The sequence below is a fragment of the Hyla sarda genome, chromosome 5 (assembly GCF_029499605.1).
Source record: "Hyla sarda isolate aHylSar1 chromosome 5, aHylSar1.hap1, whole genome shotgun sequence".
Lineage (NCBI taxonomy): Eukaryota > Metazoa > Chordata > Amphibia > Anura > Hylidae > Hyla > Hyla sarda.
In genome coordinates this window covers 118,503,818-118,527,480 of record NC_079193.1, presented here as the reverse complement: position 1 = coordinate 118,527,480, position 23,663 = coordinate 118,503,818, and the positions used below count along the sequence as shown (strand labels likewise).

At 46.8% G+C, this 23,663-nt stretch overlaps 1 protein-coding gene and 1 pseudogene across 11 annotated transcripts in view; one reads left to right on the top strand and one right to left on the bottom strand.

The window, feature by feature from the left end:
• The window catches only part of LOC130274610 (perilipin-2-like), a 40,550-nt pseudogene extending 26,922 nt beyond the window's left edge, over positions 1 to 13,628 (bottom strand).
• NR4A3 (nuclear receptor subfamily 4 group A member 3) overlaps positions 1 to 23,663 on the top strand; it is a 534,362-nt gene that overhangs the window by 210,443 nt on the left and 300,256 nt on the right. The gene's annotated exons all lie outside the window — the stretch shown is intronic.

The window sequence follows — 23,663 nt, the reverse complement described above, 5'->3', positions numbered from 1 at the left end:
TTCTTATTCAGAAAAAATGGGGTTACAAATGTTGGGGGGCTTTTTTCCTATTTTCTCTTGGGAAAATCTAAAATTTAGGGTAACACCATCATTTTAGTGAAGAAAAATGTTTTATTTTTTTATTTTCCCATCCAACTTTAATGAAAATTCTTCAAACACCTGTGGCGTGTTAAGGCTTACTATACCCCTTGTTATGTCTGTGAGGGGTGTAGTTTCTAAAATGGGATCACATGTGGGTATTTATTTTTTTGCGTTTATGTCAGAACAGCTGTAAAATCAGCCACCCCTTTGCAAATCACCAATTTAGGCCTCAAATGTGCGCTCTCACTCCTGAGCCTTGTTGTACGTCCGCACAGAATTTTACACCCACATATGGGATATTTCTGTACTCAAGTGAAATTGCATTACAAATTTTGGGGGTATTTTTTTACCGCTTGTGAAAATAAAAAGTATGGGGCCACACAAGCCTATTAGTTTCCTTTTTTTTTTTTTTTTTTACACTAACAGGCGGATGTAGACCCCAACTTTCTCCTTTTCATAAGGGGTAAAAGGAGAAAAAGTCCCCCAAAATTTGTAGTGCAATTTCTCCCAAATACGGAAATACCCCATATGTAGCCCTAAACTGCAAAAATACGACAAGGCTCCGAAATGAGAGAGCGCCAAGCGCATTTGAGGACTAAATTAGAGATTGCATAGGGGTGGACATAGGGTTATTCTACGCAGTGATTCGCAAACAGGGTGCCTATAGCTGTTGCTCTCGGGAGGGGCACTATTAGAGTATTTTGTGTTGGCGGACAGAAAATAAGATGTTGCTTACGGAACTTACAATGTTATTAAATGTATCATACAGTCCTAACCTTGTTTAAGACTCTTAGGCCATGCTCACATGTCAGAATAATAATCAAATATACCAATTGTCACAGAATGGGAAAGTGCTGAAGAAGTTTTTACCATTTAAAACTACAGCTCCCAGTATGACTGTCACGATGCCGGCTGGCAGGTAGTGGATCCTCTGTGCCAGAGAGGGATTGGCGTGGACCGTGCTAGTGGATCGGTTCTAAGTCACTACTGGTTTTCACCAGAGCCCGCCGCAAAGCGGGATGGTCTTGCTGCGGCGGTAGTGACCAGGTCGTATCCACTAGCAACGGCTCAACCTCTCTGGCTGCTGAAGATAGGCGCGGTACAAGGGAGTAGACAGAAGCAAGGTCGGACGTAGCAGAAGGTCGGGGCAGGCAGCAAGGATCGTAGTCAGGGGCAACGGCAGGAGGTCTGGAACACAGGCTAGGAACACACAAGGAAACGCTTTCACTGGCACGATGGCAACAAGATCCGGCAAGGAAGTGCAGGGGAAGTGAGGTGATATAGGGAAGTGCACAGGTGAACACACTAATTGGAACCACTGCGCCAATCAGCGGCGCAGTGGCCCTTTAAATCGCAAAGACCCGGCGCGCGCGCGCCCTAGGGAGCGGAGCCGCGCGCGCCGGGACAGGACCGACGGAGAGCGAGTCAGGTACGGGAGCCGGGGTGCGCATCGCGAGCGGGCGCTACCCGCATCGCGAATCGCATCCCGGCTGGAGGCGGTATTGCAGCGCCCCGGGTCAGTGGATCTGACCGGAGCGCTGCAGTGAGGAGAGTGTAGCGAGCGCTCCGGGGAGGAGCGGGGACCCGGAGCGCTCGGCGTAACAGTACCCCCCCCCTTGGGTCTCCCCCTCTTCTTGGAGCCTGAGAACCTGAGGAGCAGACTTTTGTCTAGGATATTGTCCTCAGGTTCCCAGGATCTCTCTTCTGGACCACAACCCTCCCAATCCACTAAAAAAAAGGTTTTCCCTCTGACCTTTTTGGATGCCAGAATCTCTTTGACGGAGAAGATGTCCGAGGAGCCGGAAACAGGAGTGGGGGGAACAGATTTGGGAGAGAAACGGTTGATGATAAGTGGTTTAAGAAGAGAAACGTGAAAGGCATTAGGAATACGAAGAGAAGGAGGAAGAAGAAGTTTGTAAGAGACAGGATTAATCTGGCACAAAATTTTGAAAGGACCAAGATAGCGTGGTCCCAACTTGTAGCTAGGGACACGGAAGCGGACATATTTAGCGGAGAGCCATACCTTGTCTCCAGGGGAAAAAATGGGAGGAGCTCTTCTTTTCTTATCCGCGAACTTCTTCATGCGTGATGAAGCCTGTAAGAGAGAATTTTGGGTCTCTCTCCATATGATGGAAAGATCACGAGAAATTTCATCCACAGCGGGCAGACCAGAGGGCAAGGGGGTAGGGAGGGGGGGAAGAGGGTGACGGCCGTACACCACGAAAAATGGGGATTTGGAGGAAGATTCAGAGACTCTGAAGTTATACGAGAATTCGGCCCATGGTAGAAGATCTGCCCAGTCATCCTGGCGGGAGGAAACAAAATGTCGTAAATAATCACCCAAGACTTGGTTAATTCTTTCTACTTGTCCATTGGATTGAGGATGATATGCAGAAGAAAAATTTAATTTAATCTTGAGTTGTTTACAGAGAGCCCTCCAGAATTTAGACACGAATTGGACGCCTCTATCCGAGACGATCTGCGTAGGCAACCCGTGAAGACGAAAAATGTGTACAAAAAATTGTTTAGCCAACTGAGGCGCTGAAGGAAGACCAGGAAGAGGGATGAAATGTGCCATTTTGGAGAATCGATCAACGACCACCCAAATAACAGTGTTGCCACGGGAAGGGGGTAAGTCAGTAATAAAATCCATACCAATCAGAGACCAAGGCTGTTCGGGGACAGGCAGAGGATGAAGAAAACCAGCGGGCTTCTGGCGAGGAGTCTTATCCCGGGCACAGATAGTGCAGGCTCGCACAAAGTCCACAACATCCGTCTCCAGAGTCGGCCACCAATAGAAGCGAGAGATGAGTTGCACAGATTTCTTGATGCCCGCATGACCTGCGAGATGGGAGGAGTGACCCCATTTGAGGATTCCGAGGCGTTGGCGTGGAGAAACGAAGGTCTTTCCTGGAGGAGTTTGCCTGATGGAGGCTGGAGAAGTGGAAATCAGGCAGTCAGGAGGAATGATGTGTTGCGGAGAGAGTTCAACTTCAGAAGCATCCGAGGAACGAGAGAGAGCATCGGCCCTAATGTTCTTATCGGCAGGCCGAAAGTGAATTTCAAAATTAAATCGGGCAAAGAACAGAGACCACCTGGCCTGGCGAGGATTCAGCCGTTGGGCAGACTGGAGGTAGGAGAGGTTCTTGTGATCGGTGTAAATAATAACTGGAAATCTTGATCCCTCCAGCAGATGCCTCCATTCCTCAAGTGCTAATTTAATGGCTAGAAGCTCTCGATCCCCGATGGAGTAGTTCCTCTCCGCCGGAGAGAAGGTCCTAGAAAAAAAACCACAAGTAACAGCATGCCCGGAAGAATTTTTCTGTAGAAGGACAGCTCCAGCTCCCACTGAGGAGGCATCAACCTCCAATAGGAAGGGTTTAGATGGGTCAGGTCTGGAGAGCACAGGAGCCGAAGAAAAGGCAGACTTGAGCCGCTTAAAGGCGTCTTCCGCTTGAGGAGGCCAAGACTTGGGATCGGCATTTTTTTTGGTTAAAGCCACGATAGGAGCCACAACGGTAGAAAAATGTGGAATAAATTGCCTGTAATAATTGGCGAACCCCAAAAAACGTTGGATAGCACGGAGTCCGGAGGGGCGTGGCCAATCTAAGACGGCAGAGAGTTTGTCTGGATCCATTTGTAGTCCCTGGCCAGAGACCAAGTATCCTAGGAAAGGAAGAGATTGGCATTCAAACAGACATTTCTCTATTTTGGCATAGAGTTGATTGTCACGAAGTCTCTGAAGAACCATACGGACATGCTGGCGGTGTTCTTCTAGATTGGCAGAAAAAATCAGGATATCGTCCAGATATACAACAACACAGGAGTATAAGAGATCACGAAAAATTTCATTAACAAAGTCTTGGAAGACGGCAGGGGCGTTGCACAGGCCAAAGGGCATGACCAGATACTCAAAGTGTCCATCTCTGGTGTTAAATGCCGTTTTCCATTCATCCCCCTCTCTGATGCGGATGAGATTATAAGCACCTCTTAAGTCCAGTTTGGTAAAGATGTGGGCACCTTGGAGGCGATCAAAGAGTTCAGAGATGAGGGGTAGGGGGTAGCGGTTCTTAACCGTGATTTTATTAAGACCGCGGTAGTCAATGCAAGGACGTAGAGAGCCATCTTTTTTGGACACAAAGAAAAATCCGGCTCCGGCAGGAGAGGAGGATTTACGAATAAAGCCCTTTTTTAAATTTTCCTGGACGTATTCAGACATGGCAAGAGTCTCTGGGGCGGACAGAGGATAAATTCTGCCCCGGGGTGGAGTAGTGCCCGGGAGGAGGTCGATAGGACAATCATAAGGCCTGTGAGGAGGTAGAGTCTCAGCTTGTTTTTTGCAAAAAACATCCGCAAAGTCCATATAGGCCTTAGGGAGACAGGTTACAGGAGGAACCACAGAGTCACGGCAAGGGTTACTGGGAAACGGTTTTAGGCAGTCCTTGGAACAAGAGGACCCCCAACTCTTGATCTCCCCAGTGGACCAATCCAGGGTTGGGGAATGAAGTTGAAGCCAGGGAAGTCCAAGGAGAATTTCAGAAGTGCAATTGGGGAGGACCAAAAGTTCAATCTTCTCGTGATGAGATCCGATGCACATTAGAAGGGGCTCCGTGCGGAAACGTATGGTACAGTCCAATCTTTCATTGTTTACACAATTGATGTAGAGGGGTCTGGCGAGACTGGTCACCGGGATGTTGAACCTGTTGACGAGAGAGGCCAAAATAAAATTTCCTGCAGATCCGGAGTCCAAGAAGGCCATAGTAGAGAAGGAGAAGGCAGAGGCAGATATCCGCACAGGCACAGTAAGACGTGGAGATGCAGAGTAGACATCAAGGACTGTCTCACCTTTGTGCGGAGTCAGCGTACGTCTTTCCAGGCGGGGAGGACGGATAGGACAATCCTTCAGGAAGTGTTCGGTACTAGCACAGTACAGGCAGAGATTCTCCATGCGGCGTCGTGTCCTCTCTTGAGGTGTCAGGCGAGACCGGTCGACCTGCATAGCCTCCACGGCGGGAGGCACAGGAACAGATTGCAGGGGACCAGAGGAGAGAGGAGCCGGGGAGAAGAAACGCCTCGTGCGAACAGAGTCCATATCCTGGCGGAGCTCCTGACGCCTTTCGGAAAAACGCATGTCAATGCGAGTGGCTAGGTGAATGAGTTTATGTAGGTTAGCAGGGATTTCTCGTGCGGCCAGAACATCTTTAATGTTGCTGGATAGGCCTTTTTTAAAGGTCGCGCAGAGGGCCTCATTATTCCAGGATAATTCTGAAGCAAGAGTACGGAATTGTACGGCATACTCGCCAACGGAAGAATTACCCTGGACCAGGTTCAACAGGGCAGTCTCAGCAGAAGAGGCTCGGGCAGGTTCCTCAAAGACACTTCGAATTTCCGAGAAGAAGGAGTGTACAGAGGCAGTGACGGGGTCATTGCGGTCCCAGAGCGGTGTGGCCCAAGACAGGGCTTTTCCAGACAGAAGGCTGACTACGAAAGCCACCTTAGACCTTTCAGTGGGAAACTGGTCCGACATCATCTCCAAGTGCAGGGAACATTGGGAAAGAAAGCCACGGCAAAACTTAGAGTCCCCATCAAATTTATCCGGCAAGGATAGTCGTAGACCAGAAGCGGCCACTCGCTGCGGAGGAGGTGCAGGAACTGGCGGAGGAGATGATTGCTGAAGCTGTGGTAGTAGCTGCTGTAGCATCACGGTCAGTTGAGACAGCTGTTGGCCTTGTTGCGCTATCTGTTGTGACTGCTGGGCGACCACCGTGGTGAGGTCAGCGACAACTGGCAGAGGAACTTCAGCGGGATCCATGGCCGGATCTACTGTCACGATGCCGGCTGGCAGGTAGTGGATCCTCTGTGCCAGAGAGGGATTGGCGTGGACCGTGCTAGTGGATCGGTTCTAAGTCACTACTGGTTTTCACCAGAGCCCGCCGCAAAGCGGGATGGTCTTGCTGCGGCGGTAGTGACCAGGTCGTATCCACTAGCAACGGCTCAACCTCTCTGGCTGCTGAAGATAGGCGCGGTACAAGGGAGTAGACAGAAGCAAGGTCGGACGTAGCAGAAGGTCGGGGCAGGCAGCAAGGATCGTAGTCAGGGGCAACGGCAGGAGGTCTGGAACACAGGCTAGGAACACACAAGGAAACGCTTTCACTGGCACGATGGCAACAAGATCCGGCAAGGAAGTGCAGGGGAAGTGAGGTGATATAGGGAAGTGCACAGGTGAACACACTAATTGGAACCACTGCGCCAATCAGCGGCGCAGTGGCCCTTTAAATCGCAAAGACCCGGCGCGCGCGCGCCCTAGGGAGCGGGGCCGCGCGCGCCGGGACAGGACCGACGGAGAGCGAGTCAGGTACGGGAGCCGGGGTGCGCATCGCGAGCGGGCGCTACCCGCATCGCGAATCGCATCCCGGCTGGAGGCGGTATCGCAGCGCCCCGGGTCAGTGGATCTGACCGGAGCGCTGCAGTGAGGAGAGTGTAGCGAGCGCTCCGGGGAGGAGCGGGGACCCGGAGCGCTCGGCGTAACAATGACCTAAGCAGTGGTAAGGGGATGCTGGGAGTTGTTGTTTCACCCATCATAACTGCAGAACTTACAAGTCACTACAGCTCTGACGGGACATAGTGAGGAGGATGCACAATGATATCAGTGTCTACAGGTGACGTCTTCTCTATAGTGAGGACAATACACAATGATATCAGTGATTACAGGTGACGTCTTCTCTATAGTGAGGACAATACACAATGGTATCAGTGACTACAGGTGACGTCTTCTCTATAGTGAGATACACAATGATATCAGTGACTACAGGTGACGTCTTCTCCATAGTGAGGAGAACACACAATGATATCGGTGACTACAGGTGACGTCTTCTCTATAGTGAGGGGAATACACAATGATATCAGTGATTGCAGGTGACGTCTTCTCTATAGTGAGGAGAATACACAATGACATCATATCTATTCAAGAGAAAGTAAGCTGCATACAGTGCACACCCAAAGTAAGTTTAAATTATACAAAAGCTTTATTCATAGAAACCAAGTACAAAAAAGGGAGACACACATCTAAAACCATAAAACCATTTAAAAAGGCTCATTTGTGAGCCTAATACCATCACTGAGGAAGGGGACATGACCCCCCAACCCTGCCCTAATTGCAATACAAAAATGAGGCTAGCACTCCAAAGTAGTGTATAAAGGATTATAAAAGATCATAATAAATATTACAAGTCAGTGGAATAAGATACAATGCAAATAATACAAATAGAATGAGTACAAAAGTAAGCAAACCACAGACGAAGGAGCAGTGATGAGATAGCAGAAGGGCAGGGAGACCAGAGCCCCACGCGTTCCGTCACTCCTAGGTGACTCCCTCAGGGGTGTAGGGCAGGGTTGGGGGGTCATGTCCCCTTCCCCAGTGAACCTTTTTAAATGGTTTTAGATGTGTGTGTCTCCCTTTTTTGTACTTGGTTTCTATGAATAAAGCTTTTGTATAATTTAAACTTACTTTGGGTGTGTACTGTATGCAGCTTACTTTCTCTTGAATAGATATTGTGCTTTTCTTGCTGTAAGTAGCACCCCTATTATATTGTTGTAACACATTGGTTTAGCCCTTCCTCTTTTTCTTGTACAATACACAATGACCTCATTGACTACAGGTGACATCTTGTCTATAGTCTTTCCTTATCTAATTCAGCTGGTACATACCACCAGGATTTGTTCCAGCTAAATCTTCTCTCTGCAGAACTTGATGCCCAGATGGCTGTTCACTATGTCAGCGCATTCTGATCCTCTATATGAAAACAATAATTATTATAATACTGCCAAACACTGTACCCTCCGAATATAATACCGCCACACACCGTACCCTCTGAATATAAAACTACCACATACTGCGCCCTCTAAATATAATACTATCACACACTGCACCCTCTGAATATAATACTACCACACACTGTGCCCTCTAAATTTAATACTACCACACACTGCACTCTCTGAATATAACTTGCTGTGCAGTGCACCCTCTGAATAAAATACCGTAATGTACGTATTGTGGCCCATAAAAACCGTACCACCCCAGAAATTCCTCATAATATACACTATACTTCTGAAATGTAAAACACTCTGTGCCTTCACATATAGTAATAATGCTCCATCTTGTGCCCCTACATATAATAATAATGACCCTTCCTGTTCCCCCCACATAATAATAATGCCGTCTGTCCTGTGACCCTAACATATAATGCCCCAGTTCTTTGCCCCTCACATATAATGCCCCATCATGTGCCCCTCACATATAATGCCCCATCATGCGCCCCTCACATATAATGCCCCCATCATCCGCCCGTCACATATAATGCTCCCATCATGCGCCCCTCATATATAATGCCCCATCAAGCGTCCCTCACATATAATGTCCCCTGTGCTGTGCCCTTCACATATAATGCCCCCTGTGCTGTGCCCCTCACATATAATTCCCCCTGTGCTGTGCCCCACACATATAATGCCCCCTGTGCTGTGCCCCACACATATAATGCCCCGTGCTGTGCTCCACACATATAATGCCCCCTGTCGTGTCCCCTCAGGGGGCATTATATGTGAGAGGCACATCACAGGGGGCATTATATGTGTGGGGCACAGCACATGGGGCATTATATGTGTGGGGCACAGCACAGGGGGCATTATATGTGAGGGGCACAGCACAGGGGGCATTATATGTGTGGGGCACGGCACAGGGGGCATTACAGTGGTCCCTCAACATACGATGGTAATTCGTTCCAAACGACCCATCGTTTGTCGAATCCATCGTATGTTGAGGGATCCGTGCAATGTAAAGTATAGGCATCTGTACTCACCTGTCCCCGTCGCATCGGACCAGGTCCTCACCGCTGCTGTTCCAGGAGCTCCCGATGCTGTCCCGCTGCTCCGGTGTCTTCTTCGCGATCCTCCGGTGTCTTGCGCATCTTCTCCAGGGTTCGGGCTTTGCTTTCCGGTGACGTTATTACGCTGCTGCGCCGGCGCGGCGTGCGTAGTGACGTAATAACGACGCCGGAAAGCAAGGCCCGGACCCTGGAAAAGATGCGCAAGACACCGGAGGATCGCGAAGTGGACCCGGAGCATCGGGAATAGGTAAGTGAACCTGCTGGGGCACATTACACTGCTATCCGACAGCAGCTTAAGCATTTTGCGCTGTCGGATAGCAGTTAATGCGATGGCCGTGACATATAAAAGCATCGTATGTCGATGCTGACATCGACATGCGATGGCCTCTGAGAGGCCATCGTATGTCGATTTTATCATATGTCGGGGCCATCGTAGGTCGGGGGGTCACTGTATATGTGTGGGGCATGGCACAGGGGGCTTTATATGTGAAGGGCACAGCACAGGGGGCATTATTTGTGTGGGGCACAGCACAGGGGGCATTATATGTGTGGTGCACAGCACAGGGGCATTATATCATATAATGCCCCCTGTGCTGTGCCCCACATATATAATACCCCTTGTGCTGTGCCCCACATATATAATGCCCCCTGTGCTGTGCTCCTCCTATATAATGCCCCCTGAGCTGTGCCCCACACATATAATTTATATGTGTGGGACACAGCACAGGGGGGCATTATATGTGTAGGGCACAGCACAAGGGGCATTATATGTGTGGGGCACAGCACAGGGGGCCCCCCTGTCATATGCTCTTCACATAAAATACCCCCTGTGTTTTGCCCTGCAGCCCCTCCCATTAAATATTCCCTTTTCTCTGCCCCCCAAGTTTTTAAATCCCCCTCACCCTCCTCCTGTACGATATAGTGCCCCTAACAGTGGCACATATTCTGTTCCCCTAATCCCCTGGGCCTTTATCATACTCTTCTTACTTACAGTATTTTTCAACCTCTGGAGGGCTACAGCTTGGAGACCACTGCACAGTGACCTCCAAACTGTGACCCTCCAGATGTTGAAAAACTACAAATCCCAGCATGCCCAGATAGCAAAATGCTGTGTGGGCATGCTAGGAGTTGTAGTTTTGCACGATCTAGAGGGCCACATTTTAAAGACCACTGCACAGTGACCTCCAAACTGTGACCCACCAGCTGTTGCAAAACTAAAAATTCCAGCATGCCCAAACAGCTGTCTGGGTATGCTGAAAGTTGTAATTTTGCAACATCTGGAGGGCTACAGTTTAGAGACCACTGTATAGTGGTCTCCAAACTGTAGCCCTCCAGATGTTGCTAGGCATCTCACCGGCTTCCATAGGATCCAAGGAGCTGCGTTGCCGTCCTCTGCTGCCGCCGATTGCCGCCCACTGCCACCGATGGGTAAGTGGACTTCGGCACCGATCCCCATCGGTTTCCCTGTTCTGCCCGGCCTACTGTGGGTGGGCAGAACGGGGTAACAGAATGTTAACCCCCCCACCCCCCATCTGCTATTGGTCGTCGCTTCTGAATGACCAATAGCGACCCCTGCCACCTCACTCCTATCACTTCAGGGATTGTGGGTGTCTTGGACAACCCCAATCCCCCTTATTTTCCGGGTCACCGGAGACCCATATGATCGGGAATCGCCTGTGTGAATTCAACGGCGATTTGTGGCAATTGCCGACATGGGGGGGGGGGCCTCAGGACCCCCCTGGACATTTGCACGGGGTGCCTTCTGATAGATATCAGCAGTCACCCCGATCCGGTCCCTGCCCGGCACGCGACGGGGACCAAAATTCCCACGGGTGTACAGGTACACCCTTGGTCCTTATGTACCTCTACGCCCTTGGTCCTTAAGGGGTTAATCGCATTGACCTACAGAATAATGATATGCATCATTTTTACCATGAAAGGCAGTGCGTGAAAACCAAACCCCTCCAAAGTAGCAAAATGGCAGTTTTCTTATAAATTTCCGCCCGCAAATATCAATTTTTTTGTTTCATGGTATATCTTATGGTAAAATGAAACAGGTCATTGCAAAGTACATTTGGTCTCGCAAAAAATAAGCCCTCATATGGGTCTGAAGGTGAAAAAATAAAGGACTTAGGGATTTCAAAAGGAGAGGAAGAAAAAACAAAAATGAAAATTGGTCTGGTCCTTAACCCGGCCAGAACACAGGGCATACAGGTACGCCCTGGCATCCTGGTACTTAAGGACCCAGGGCGTAGATGTACCCCCTGTATGTTTCCGTTCAGCACCGGAAACTGGGCGGTAAACGGAATGGGATGCCTGCAAACCCCTAGGGGGGGGGGGGGGGTCCTGAGACTCCCCTCCCCATGTAGGCGATCACAGCATGTCGGTGATTCCGGATCACTCGGGTCACCGGAGACCCGGAAAAAAAGGTTGATTGGTGCTGTCCGAGATATCACCAACCAGCCTTTACCAGCAGAAGTGAGGTGGCAGAATCAGAACTCCTGCTGGAGGTGTTCTAATGGCACTGCTTTGGCCCCAATTCTGGAGGGGAGAGCGGGTGCCGGGAGTGGAAACCGGTAGCTAGAGCCCCCGATGCCCGGCGTCTGCGGTGGGGTCGGGGCTCCAGGACCAGCAGCGGCGGTGCAGGACAACAGCAGGAGGTAGGGCTGTGAAACAACTCTGTTACGCACCTGTATGCGGGGCTGTCACGAACTGGATGTGGATCCTTCACCTGTGTGGCTGATGACTCGAACCGTATTGGGGAGCGGAGTCTAAGGTGCCGCTGGTCTTCACCAGAACCCGCCGCAAAGCAGGATGGATTTGCAGCGGCAGGCGACACCCAGGTCGCTACCCCCGACACGGCACGACCACACAGGTAACTGGGCAAGGCGAGGTACAGGAGGATGAGGCAGAGGCGTAGTCAACGTAGCAGAATTTCAAGGCAGGCGGCAAAGGTTCGGAGTCAGTAAACGTAGCAGGAAGGTCTGGAACACGGGTATGGCAAAAACAGGCTATGGAAACGCTTTCTCTTAGGCAATGAGCACTGAAGATTCGGCAGGGGTGTGTGGGAGGTGCAACAATGTATAATGTGCTGTTCAGGTGCATTACTAATTATAGGCGCACTGGCCCTTTAAATCTCAAAGCATCGGCACGAGCGCGCGCTAAGGGACGGGGCCGCGCGCACCGAGGCTGAGAGGAAGTAGCAGGAGGGGAGCAAGGTAATGGACGGACCTGGACTCGCATGCGGGCGCATCCCGCGATGCGAATCCCGGCCCCGCCAGGAGATGGGGATACAGGGGCTCTGCGCTCCCGGCCGGTGCTTGCGGCCGGAGCGCAGAGTGTAATAAACTCCCAGTATGCACAGCCAAAGGTCTTGCTGGGAGTGGTAGTTAGGCAACAGCTGGAGGCAAAACTACAACTCCCAGCACGCCCTTTGGCTGTCTGTGCATGCTGGGAATTGTAGTTATGCAACAGCTTGAGGCACAATTTTCTATAAAAAAGTGTGCCTTCAGCTGTTATATAACTACAACTTCCAGCATGCAGACAGACAAAGGTCATGCTGAGAGTTGTAGTTGTGCCTCCAGCTGTTGCATAACTACAACTCCCAGCATGCCCTTCGGCTGTCAGTGCATGCTGAGAGTTTTAGTTTTGCAACAGCTGAAGGCACACTGGTTGCGAAACACTGGCTTAGGGTTTGTTACCTAACTCAGTGTTTTGCAACTCTCAGCATGCAGTGACAGACCGTACATGCTGGGAGTTGTAGTTTTGCAACAGCTGCAGGTACACTGGTGCGGAAACACTGCGGTAGTCTTACCCAACTCAGTGTTTCCCGATCAGCATGTCTCCAGCTGTTGCATACTTACAACTTGTGACCAGAGAAAGGCATGTGGTTTGCAGTTGTTGAATGAGATTCCGGGCAATAGTCAGCGTACGGGATTTAATCTGCTTAGCACTTTTGTTTTCACCATCAGCATCCTGTCCTGCACCTTTTGTCCACTCTGCCCATTTATTGTATATCTTCTCCTGTGCATCATGGATTTTCTGGTTGGCATCATTCATGTTCTTTCTTGCATATTCAATCAGGCTCACTGTGTCCTGCAGTTGAGCAATGGCTTCCTGACTTCTGCATTTTGCATCCTTGATCCGGGTTTAAGCCTGTTCATAAGCACGTTTGCGGGCCTTAGTAGAGAGGGATCCCAGGCAAACTGCTGCCATTTACTGCAGCCTTAGTCATCTCCACACTATCCTGCACAGCTCCCTTTGTTCTACCAAATACGCCAGTAATACTCTGAATCACAGCATCTTTCTCACCAAAAACAGCATCTGAGGCATTAGCCACAACCTTTTCAGAAGGCTGATAGAGATAAGGTAGCATCTCTTCAATCTTGTCCAATCCAATACAGGCAATGTTGTTAGCCATGGCAATTTGAGGCTCTAGTTTCTGTAGGATTGGCATGGCACTGGTCACAGCTGCAGAAGTGAGTTTTCACACTCTTCTCTGTAACATCACATACAGACTTAGGTAGGGATGGTTGTCCTTGGTGCTCACATAGGCAGAGGACACCATATCATATGTTAAGCTCACCAATGGGAGGTTGGTCAACCTTACCACCACATTCTGCTGCTGCTGCTGCTCCACCATTTCAGCCATATCGATAGGTAAACACCCTGACTCTACAAGACCAGAACACACAGAAACTCCAGAGCAAGGATATAATTACAACTTCCAGCATCCGCGGTCTGTCAGTGCATGCTGGGAGTTGTACAGGGTACATTCACACAGGCGGGGGCTTAGAGCGAGTTTCCCACTTCAAGTTTGAGCTGCGGCAAATTTACCGTTGCAGCTCAAACTCTGAGTGGGGAACTCGCTGTGGACCCCCGCCCATGTGACCTTACACAAAATAAAAAGTAAAACACTACATACACACCCTTACACAGTTACCCCCCCCCCCCATTAACCCCTTAAGGACCTAGGGCGTACGCCCTGGCTTTCTAGTACTTAAGGACCAAGGACGTAGGATATTGTGGGATATCGATCAGCAGGCACCTCGCGCAAATGCCCAGGGGGGTCATCAGATTCCCCAATGTCGGCGATCGGCGCAAATCGCAAGTGAATTCACACTTGTGATTTGAGCCTATTCCGGGTCATACGGGTCTATGGTGACCCAGAATATAAGGGGGATTGCGGTTGTCGACACCTACGATCCCCCTGAAGGGATAGGAGTGAGGTGGCAGGGGTGCCACTCCTCCTATCCCTGCTATTGGTCGTCAGAAGCGACGACCAATAGCAGATCAGGGGCGGGGGGGGGGTTTAACTTTCGTTTTCCCCTTCCTGCCCACCAACAATAGGCGGGGCAGAACAGTGGTCTCTACACTGTAGCCCTCCAGATGTTGCAAAACTACAACTCTTAGCATGCCCAGACAGCTGTTTGGGCATGCTGGAATATGTCGTTTTGCAACAGCTGGAGGGCTACAGTTTGAGACCACTATGCAGTGGTCTCTAAACTGTAGCCCTGTAGATCTTGCAAAACTACAACTCCTAGCATGCCCAAACAGCTGTTTGCTGTCTGGACATGCTGGGATTTGTAGTTTTACAACATCTGGAGGGCCACAGTTTGGCGATCACTGTGCAGTGGTCTATATACTGTAGCCCTCCAGATGTTGCAAAACTGCAAATCCCAGCATGCCGAAACAGCAAACAGCTGTCTCGGCATGCTGGGAGTTGTAGTTGCATACCTCCAGCTGTTGCATAACTACATCTCCCAGCATTCCCTTCGGTGATCAGTACATGCCGGGAGTAGTAGTTTTTCTACAGCTGGAGGCACACTGGTTGGAAAATACTGAGTTAGGTAACAGAACCGAACTGAAGGTTTTCCAACCAGTGTGCCTCCAGCTGTTGCAAAAGTACAACTCAGTACATGCTCGTAGTTGTAGTTTTGAAACAGCTGTAGGTTTGCCCCCCCCCCCCCATGTCAATGTACAGAGTACATTCACACAGGCAGGTTTACAGTAAGTTTCCTGCTTCAAGTTTGGGCTGCAGCAAATTTTTCGCTCACCATAACACGCCAGGGCGAATGTACCCTAAAAACACTACACTAACACAAAATAAAGGGTAAAACACGACATAAACACCCCCTTACACTGCCCCCCCCCCCCCCCCACAATAAAAATGAAAAATGTACTGTACGGCAGTTTTTCCAAAACGGAGCCTCCAGCTGTTGCAAAACAACAACTTCCAGCATTTCTGGACAGTCACTGACGGTCCAGGCATGCTGGGAGTTTAGCAACAGCTGGAGGCACCCTGTTTTGGAATCACTGGCATAGAATACCCCTATGTCCACCCCTATGCAATCCCTAATTTAGTCCTCAAATGCGCATGGCACTCTCTCACTTCGGAGCCCTGTCGTATTTCAAGGAAACAGTTTAGGGCCACATATGGGGTATTTCCGTACTCGGGAGAAATTGCACTACAAATTTACACTTAACATGCTGGTGTTGCCCCATAGTTTTTATTTTCCCAAGCGGTAAAAGGAAATAAAGACCCCCAAAATTTATAATGCAATTTCTCCTGAGTACAGAAATACCCCATATGTGGGCGTAAAATGCTCTTCGGGCGCACAACAAGGCTCAGGACTGAGAGCGCACCATGTACATTTGAGGCCTAAATTGGTGATTTGCGCAGGGGTGGCTGATTTTACAGCGGTTCTGACATAAATGCAAAAAAATAAATACCCACATGTGACCCCATTTTGGAAACTACACCCCTCACGGAACGTAACAAGGGTGAACCTTAACACCCCACAGGTGTTTGACGAATTTTCATTAAAGTTGGATGGAAAATGAAAAAAAAAAATTTCACTAAAATGCTGGTGTTACCCTAAATTTTTCCTTTTGACAATGGAAAATAGGAAAAAAGCCCCCCAAAATTTGTAGCCCATTTCTTCTGAGTATGGAAATACCCCATATGTGGATTTTAAGGGCTCTGCGGGTGAACTACAATTCTCAGAAGAGAAGGAGCGCCATTGGGATTTTGAAGAGAAAATTTGTCCGGAATTGAAGGCCACGTGTGTTTACAAAGCCTCCATAGTGCCAGAACAATGGACCCCCCCCCCACATGTGACCCCATTTTAGAAACTACACCCCTCATGTAATGTAATAAGGGGTACAGTGAGCTTTTACGCCCCACATGTGTCTGACAGATTTTTGGAACAGTGGTCCGTGAAAATTAAAAATTGTATTTTTCATTTGTACATCCCACTGTTCCAAAGGTCTGTCAAACGCCAGTAGGGTGTAAATATTCACTGCACCCCTTATTAAATTCTGTGAGGGGTGTTGTTTCCAAAATGGGGTTACATGTGGGGGGGTTCACTGTTCTGGCACAAGGGGGGCTTTGTAAACGCACATGGCCCCTGACTACCATTCCAAACGAATTCTCTTTCCAAAAGCTCAATGCGCTCCTCCTCTTCTGAGCATTGTAGTGTGCCAGAAGAGCACTTGACGTCCACACATGGGGTATTTCCATACTCAGAAGAAATAGGGTTACAAATTTTAGGGGTTATTTTCTCCTATTACCCCTTGTAAAAATGTAAAATTTAGGGAAAAAACAGCATTTTAGTAAAAAAAAACTAATTTTTTTCATTTACACATCCAACTTTGGCAAAAAGTCGTCAAACACCTGTGGGTAGTTAAGGCTCACTGTACCCCTTGTTACGTTCCTTAAGGGGTGTGGTTTCCAAAATAGTATGCCATGTGGGTATTTTTTGCTGTTCTGGCACCACAGGGGCTTCCTAAATGCGACATGTCCCCCAAAAACCATTTCAGCAAAATTTGCTTTCAAAAAGCCAAAATGTGACTCCTCTTCTGAGCATTGTAGTTCGCCCGCAGAGCATTTTACGTCCTAACATGGTGTATTTCTATACTCAGAAGAGATGGGGTTACAAATTCTGCAGGGCATTTTCTCCCAATACCCTTTGTAAAAATTGTAAATTTGGGGAAAAAACTTCACTTTAGTGCAAAAATTTTTTTTTTCATTTACACATCTGATTTTAACGAAAAGTCGTCAAACGCCTGTGCTGTGTTAAGGCTAACTGGAACCCTTGTTACGTGCCTTGAAGGGTGTAGTTTCCAAAATGTTATGCCATGTGGGGTTTTCTGCTGTTCTGGCACCATAGGGGCTTTCTAAATGTGACATGCCCCCCAAAAACCATTTCAGCAAAAATCACTCTACAATATCCCATTGTTGCTCCTTCCCTTCTGAGCCCTCTACTGCGCCCGACGAACACTTGACATACACATATGAGGTATTTCCTTACTCGAGAGAAATTGGATTACAAATTTTGGGGGGCTTTTTCTCCTAATACCAATTGTAAAAATTCAAAAACTGGGTCTACAAGAACATGCGAGTGTAAAAAATGAAGATTTTGAATTTTCTCCTTCACTTTGCTGCTATTCCTGTGAAACACCTAAAGGGTTAACACACTTACTGAATGTCATTTTGAATACTTTGAGGGATGCAGTTTTTATAATTGGGTCATTTGTGGGGTATTTCTAATATGAAGGCCCTTCAAATCCACTTCAAACCTGAACTGGTGCCTGAAAAATTCAGATTTTTAAAATTTTGTGAAAAATTGGAAAATTGCTGCTGAACTTTGAAGCCCCCTGATGTCTTCCAAAAGTAAAAACATGTCAACTTTATGATGCAAACATAAAGTAGACATATTGTATATTTGAATCAATATATAATTTATTTGGAATATCCATTTTCCTTTATAAGCAGAGAGCTTTAAAGTAAAAAAAAAAAAGCAACATTTTCCATTTTTTCATCAGATGTTGGAATTTTTCACCAAGAAATTATGCAAGAATCAACAAAATTTTACCACTAACATAAAGTAGAATATGTCACGAAAAACAATCTCGGAATCAGAATGAAAAGTAAAAGCATCTCAGAGTTATTAAAGCTTAAAGTGACAGTGGTCAGATGTGCAAAAAATGGCTGGGTCCTTAAGGGGTTGAAATAAAAAATGTCTTGTGTGGCACTGTTTCCAAAACGGAGCCTCCAGCTATTGCAAACCAGCAACTCCCAGTATCGCTGGACAGCCATTGACTGTACAGGCATGCTGGGAGTTTTGCAACATTTGGAGGCACCCTGTTTGGGAAACACTGCCATAGGGTATTTTTTTGTGGCGGAGGCAAATAACATGCTTGCATCTTTGTCTGCCCCTATGCAAATCCTTAATTTAGGCCTCAAATGCACATGGCGCTCTCTCACTTCAGAGCCCTGTAGTATTTCAATGCAACAGTTAAGGGCCACATATGGGGTATCCGTTTTCAGGAGAAATTGCGTTACAAATTTTTTACCCCTTATGAAAAGGTAAAGTTGGGATCTACACCAGCATGTTAGTGTAAACATTTTTTCACACTAACATGCTGGTGTTGCCCCAAAATTTGTATTGCAATTTTTCCTGAGTACGGAAATACCCCATATGTGAATGTGAAGTGCTCTGCCGCCACACAGCAAGGCTCAGGAGTGAGAGCGCACCATGTACATTTGAGGCCTAAATTGGTGATTTGCACAGGGGTGGCTGATAGTTACAGCGGTTCTGACATACAGTCATGGCCGTAAATGTTGGCACCTCTGAAATTTTTCAAGAAAATGAAGTATTTCTCACAGAAAGGGATTGCAGTAACACATGTTTTGCTATACACATGTTTATTCCCTTTGTTTCTATTGAAACTAAATCAAAAAGGGAGGAAAAAAAAGCAAATTGGACATAATGTCACACCAAAGTCCAAAAATGGGCTGGACAAAATTATTGGCACCCTTAACTTAATATTTGGTTGTACACCCTTTGGCAAAAATAACTGAAATCAGTCGCTTTCTATAACCATCAGTATGCTTCTTACACCTCTCAGTCGGAATGTTGGACCACTCTTCCTTTGCAGACTGCTCCTGGTCTCTCTTAATGGAAGGATACCTTTTCCCAACAGCAGTTTTAAGATCTCTCCACAATGGGATTTAGATTTGGACTCATTGCTGGCCACTTCAGAACTCTCCAGCGCTTTGTTGCCATCCATTTCTGGGTCATTATCCTGCGTGAAGTCCCAAGATCTCAGATGCAAACCCAGCTTTCTGACACTGGGTTGTAAAGTGTGACCCAAAATCCGCTGGTAATCCTCAGATTTCATGATGCCTTGCACACATTCAGGGCACCCAGTGCCAGAGGCAGCAAAACGACCCCAAAACATCATTGAACCTCCACCATATTTCACTGTAGGTACTTTGTTCTTTTCTTTGTAGGCCTCATTCCGTTTTCGGTAAACAGTAGAATGATGTGCTTAACCAAAAGGTCTATCTTGGTCTCATCTGTCCAAGACATTTTCCCAGAAGGATTTTGGCTTACTCAAGTAAATTTTGGCAAAATGTAGTCTTGCTTTTTTATGTCTCTTTGTCAGCAGTGGGGTCCTCCTGGGTCTCCTGCCATAGCATTTAATTTCATTTAAATGTCGACGGATAGTTTGCACTGACACTGATGCTCCCTGAGCCTGCAGGACAGTTTGAATGTCTTTGGAACTTGTTTGGAGCTGCTAATTCAGCATCCGGACTATCCTGCATTGATTAGCTACAGTGCCATGGGTTGCAAATTTCTTGATAATGTTCCACACTGTGGACAAAGGCAAATCTAGATCTCTGGATATGGACTTGTAACCTTGAGATTGTTGATATTTTTCCACAATTTTGGTTCTCAAGTCCTCAGATAGTTCTCTTCTCCTCTTTGTTTTGTCCATGCTTAGTGTGACACATGCAGACACACAATGCAAAGACTAAGTGAACTTCTCTCCTTTTTATCTGCTTTCAAGTGTGATTTTTATATTGCTGCACCTGTTACTTGCCCCAGGTGAGTTTAACCCCTTAAGGACTCAGCCCATTTTGGCCTTAAGAACTCAGACAATTTAATTTTTACGTTTTCATTTTTTCCTCCTCGCCTTCTTAAAATCATAACTCTTTTATATTTTCATCCACAGACTAGTATGAGGGCTTGTTTTTTGCGCGACCAGTTTTCCTTTGTAATGACATCACTCATTATATCATAAAATGTATGGCGCAACCAAAAAACACTATTTTTGTGGGGAAATTAAAACGAAAAACGCAATTTTGCTAATTTTGGAAGGTTTTGTTTTCACGCCGTACAATTTATGGTAAAAATGACATGTGTTCTTTATTCTGAGGGTCAATACGATTAAAATGATACCCATTATTATATACTTTTATATTATTGTTGCGCTTAAAAAAAATCACAAACTTTTTAACCAAATTAGTACGTTTATAATCCCTTTATTTTGATGACCTCTAACTTTTTTATTTTTCCGTATAAGTGGCGGTATGGGGGCTCATTTTTTGCGCCATGATCTGTACTTTTTTTTGATACCACATTTGCATATAAAAAACTTAATACATTTTTTATAATTTTTTTTAAATAAAATGTATTAAAAAAGTAGGAATTTTGGACTTTTTTTATTTTTTTTCGTTCACGCCGTTCACCGTACGGGATCATTAACATTTTATTTTAATAGTTCGGACATTTACGCACGCGGCGATACCAAATATGTCTATAAAAAATGTTTTTTACGCTTTTTGGGGGTAAAATAGGAAAAAACGGACGTTTTACTTTTTTATTGGGGGAGGGGATTTTTCACTTTTTTTTTACTTTTACTTTTATATTTTTTTAAAAATTTTTTTACACTTGAATAGTCCCCATAGGGGACTATTCATAGCAATACCATGATTGCTAATACTGATCTGTTCTATGTATAGGACATAGAACAGATCAGTATTATCGGTCATCTCCTGCTCTGGTCTGCTCGATCACAGACCAGAGCAGGAGACGCCGGGAGCCACACGGAGGAAGGAGAGGGGACCTCCGTGCGGCGTTATGAATGATCGGATCCCCGCAGCAGCGCTGCGGGCGATCCGATCGTTCATTTAAATGGCGAACTGCCGCAGATGCCGGGATCTGTATTGATCCCGGCACCTGAGGGGTTAATGGCGGACGCCCGCGAGATCGCGGGCGTCGGCCATTGCCGGCGGGTCCCTGGCTGCGATCAGCAGCCGGGATCAGCCGCGCATGACACAGGCATCGCTCCGATGCCCGCGGTTATGCTTAGGACGTAAATGTACGTCCTGGTGCGTTAAGTACCACCTCACCAGGACGTACATTTACGTCCTGCGTCCTTAAGGGGTTAAAGGAGCATCATATGCTTGAAACAATCTTATTTTTCGACAATTTTGAAAGGGTGCCAATAATTTTGTCAAGTTCCTTTGTTTTTGAATTTCTTTTCTGTCTGACCACAGGACACCTCTGTTCATGTCAGGAACTGTCCAGAGCAGGAGCAAGTCCCCATAGCAAACCTCTCCTGCCCTGGACAGTTCCTGACATGGACAGAGGTGCCAGCATAGCACTGTGGTCAGATAGAAAAGAAATTAAAAAAGAAAAGAACTTCCTGTGTAGCATACAGCAGCTGATAAGTACTGGAAGGATTAAGAATTTAAATAGAAGTAATTTACAAATCTGTTTAACTTTCAGGCACCAGTTGATTTAAAAAAAAAAAAAAAAATCAACTGGAGTACCCCTTTAAGTTCAAAATGGGCTTTGTCCTTGATGGGTTTTGTTGCCAGACCATACATTCAGCTCACTTCAGTGTGCATGTAACCAAAAATTAGCAACTCTGGCATTTGGTTATTTTCTTTTGATTTCACCATACAAGATCATAAACATTATATTTTGAAGACATTTATAGGACAATTCTGCACACTGCAATACCAAATGTGTTTTTTTTTTAAATTTATTTTCATTTAGATTTTTATTTGAAAAAGGGAATGATAAGAATTTTTATTAGAGAAAGGGCTGTTTTATATTTTTAAACAGTCCCATAGGAGACAATTATGACCATAATTGTATTGCTTATAATAAATAGTGCTATGCTGTTACATAACATTAATTAGTTAGATTGGCGCTCTACTAGTGCCTCAGGCATACTGTATCAGCAGAGCTAGTAAGGCTTGCACGGAAGCCTCCACATGCCGTATTAACTGATCAGCACCCCACCATTAAGGTGGCAGCTGTCATTTGTCATTTTAAATGCTGCAAGCATTATTATTTACAGCATTTTACTCCTTAACCCCTTAAGGACCACAGGTTTTTCTGTTTTTTCACCTTAGTTTTTTCCTCCAAACCTTTTAAAAATCATAACCCTATAAATTTTGCACCTAAAAATCCATATGATGGCTTATTTTTTGCACCACCAATTCTACTTTGCAGTGACATCAGTCATTTTTCCCAGAAATCTATGGCAAAACATGGTGGCACTGCCCCCTCCTAACAGACTTCTGGAAGGGTGTGGGGGAAACTATGACTGAGGTGACTGGCACTAGGGTTGACCTTACACCACTCCAGATCTTCCTAGGGCTCCCGGGCTCGGGGTGCCCCCTACATCCCAAATCCCTGACAGCGCATTTACTCACGGCGGCTAAGGCCCTTATCCCGTTACACTGGCGTCAGACCACTCCGCCAACTGTTGATGAATGGAAGGGCAGAGTCTCACAGATATGCCGCTTGGAGGAGTTGTCGAGCTGGGGGACTCACACACATGACCGTTTTCTGCAGACGTGGACCCCGTGGAGGAGGTACCTAGCCTCACCTGGAACTCCCTAATTACTGCTCGCTGTTTCCTTTGTTTCTTCTGACCTTCCCCCACATACCACACACTCTGGTTTGGACGTACCGATTGAACTCCATCAGTACTGCACTACCCACATTCGCGTCTTCCCTTGTCCTCGTGTTCTCCCACATCCCTCACCTCTTTTTCCTCTCCCTATTGTGTCCTTCCTCGCAACCATCTCATCCATTACCCTCCTATTGTGGTCGCCCTCCTTCCTCCAACTTCTCACCCCACCTTTCTCTTCCATCACTTTCTAATTCCCGACCACTTGCTCTATGTTCTTCACCCCCTACTCTTTCTCTCCATCTCAATTTCTTTCCATGCTACCATGTAAGTTGACTTATCTTGCCTGAGACAGACTATCCATGGTACACGGGTGCAGCCGGCCTCGCTCGTGGACAGTGGGTCCTCTCTCACATCCTTGCATATGTGTCATGTCCCCGGCCCGCAATGTCTCTTTTGTGGGTTTTTCAGGGGTCTTGTACATACTTAGGACTCATTATGCAGACACCTACCGTTTATTAGTCTGTCGAATGTCTTAGGCGCTATGTACTTGTGAACTTACATAATTATTGTTGAATTCCTTGGTTGACTCAACTGTTGTGTCTTGAAAATTCATAAATAAAGAATTAATAAAAAAAAGAAATCTATGGCAAAACGTTTCATTGTGCGATGAAATTGAAGAAAAAATTCCATTTTGTAACTTTTGGGGCTTCCGTTTCTACGCAGTGCATTTTTCGGTAAAAATGACACCTAATCTTTATTCTGTAGGTCCATACGATTAAAATGATACCCTACTTATATAGGTTTGATTTTGTCGTACTTCTGGGAAAATTCATAACTACATGCAGGAAAATGTATACGTTTAAAATTGTCATCTTCTGACCCCTATGACTTTTTTATTTTTCTGCGTATGGGGCGGTATGAGGGCTTTTTGCGCCGTGATCTTAAGTTTTCATCGGTACCATTTTTGTATTGATCGGA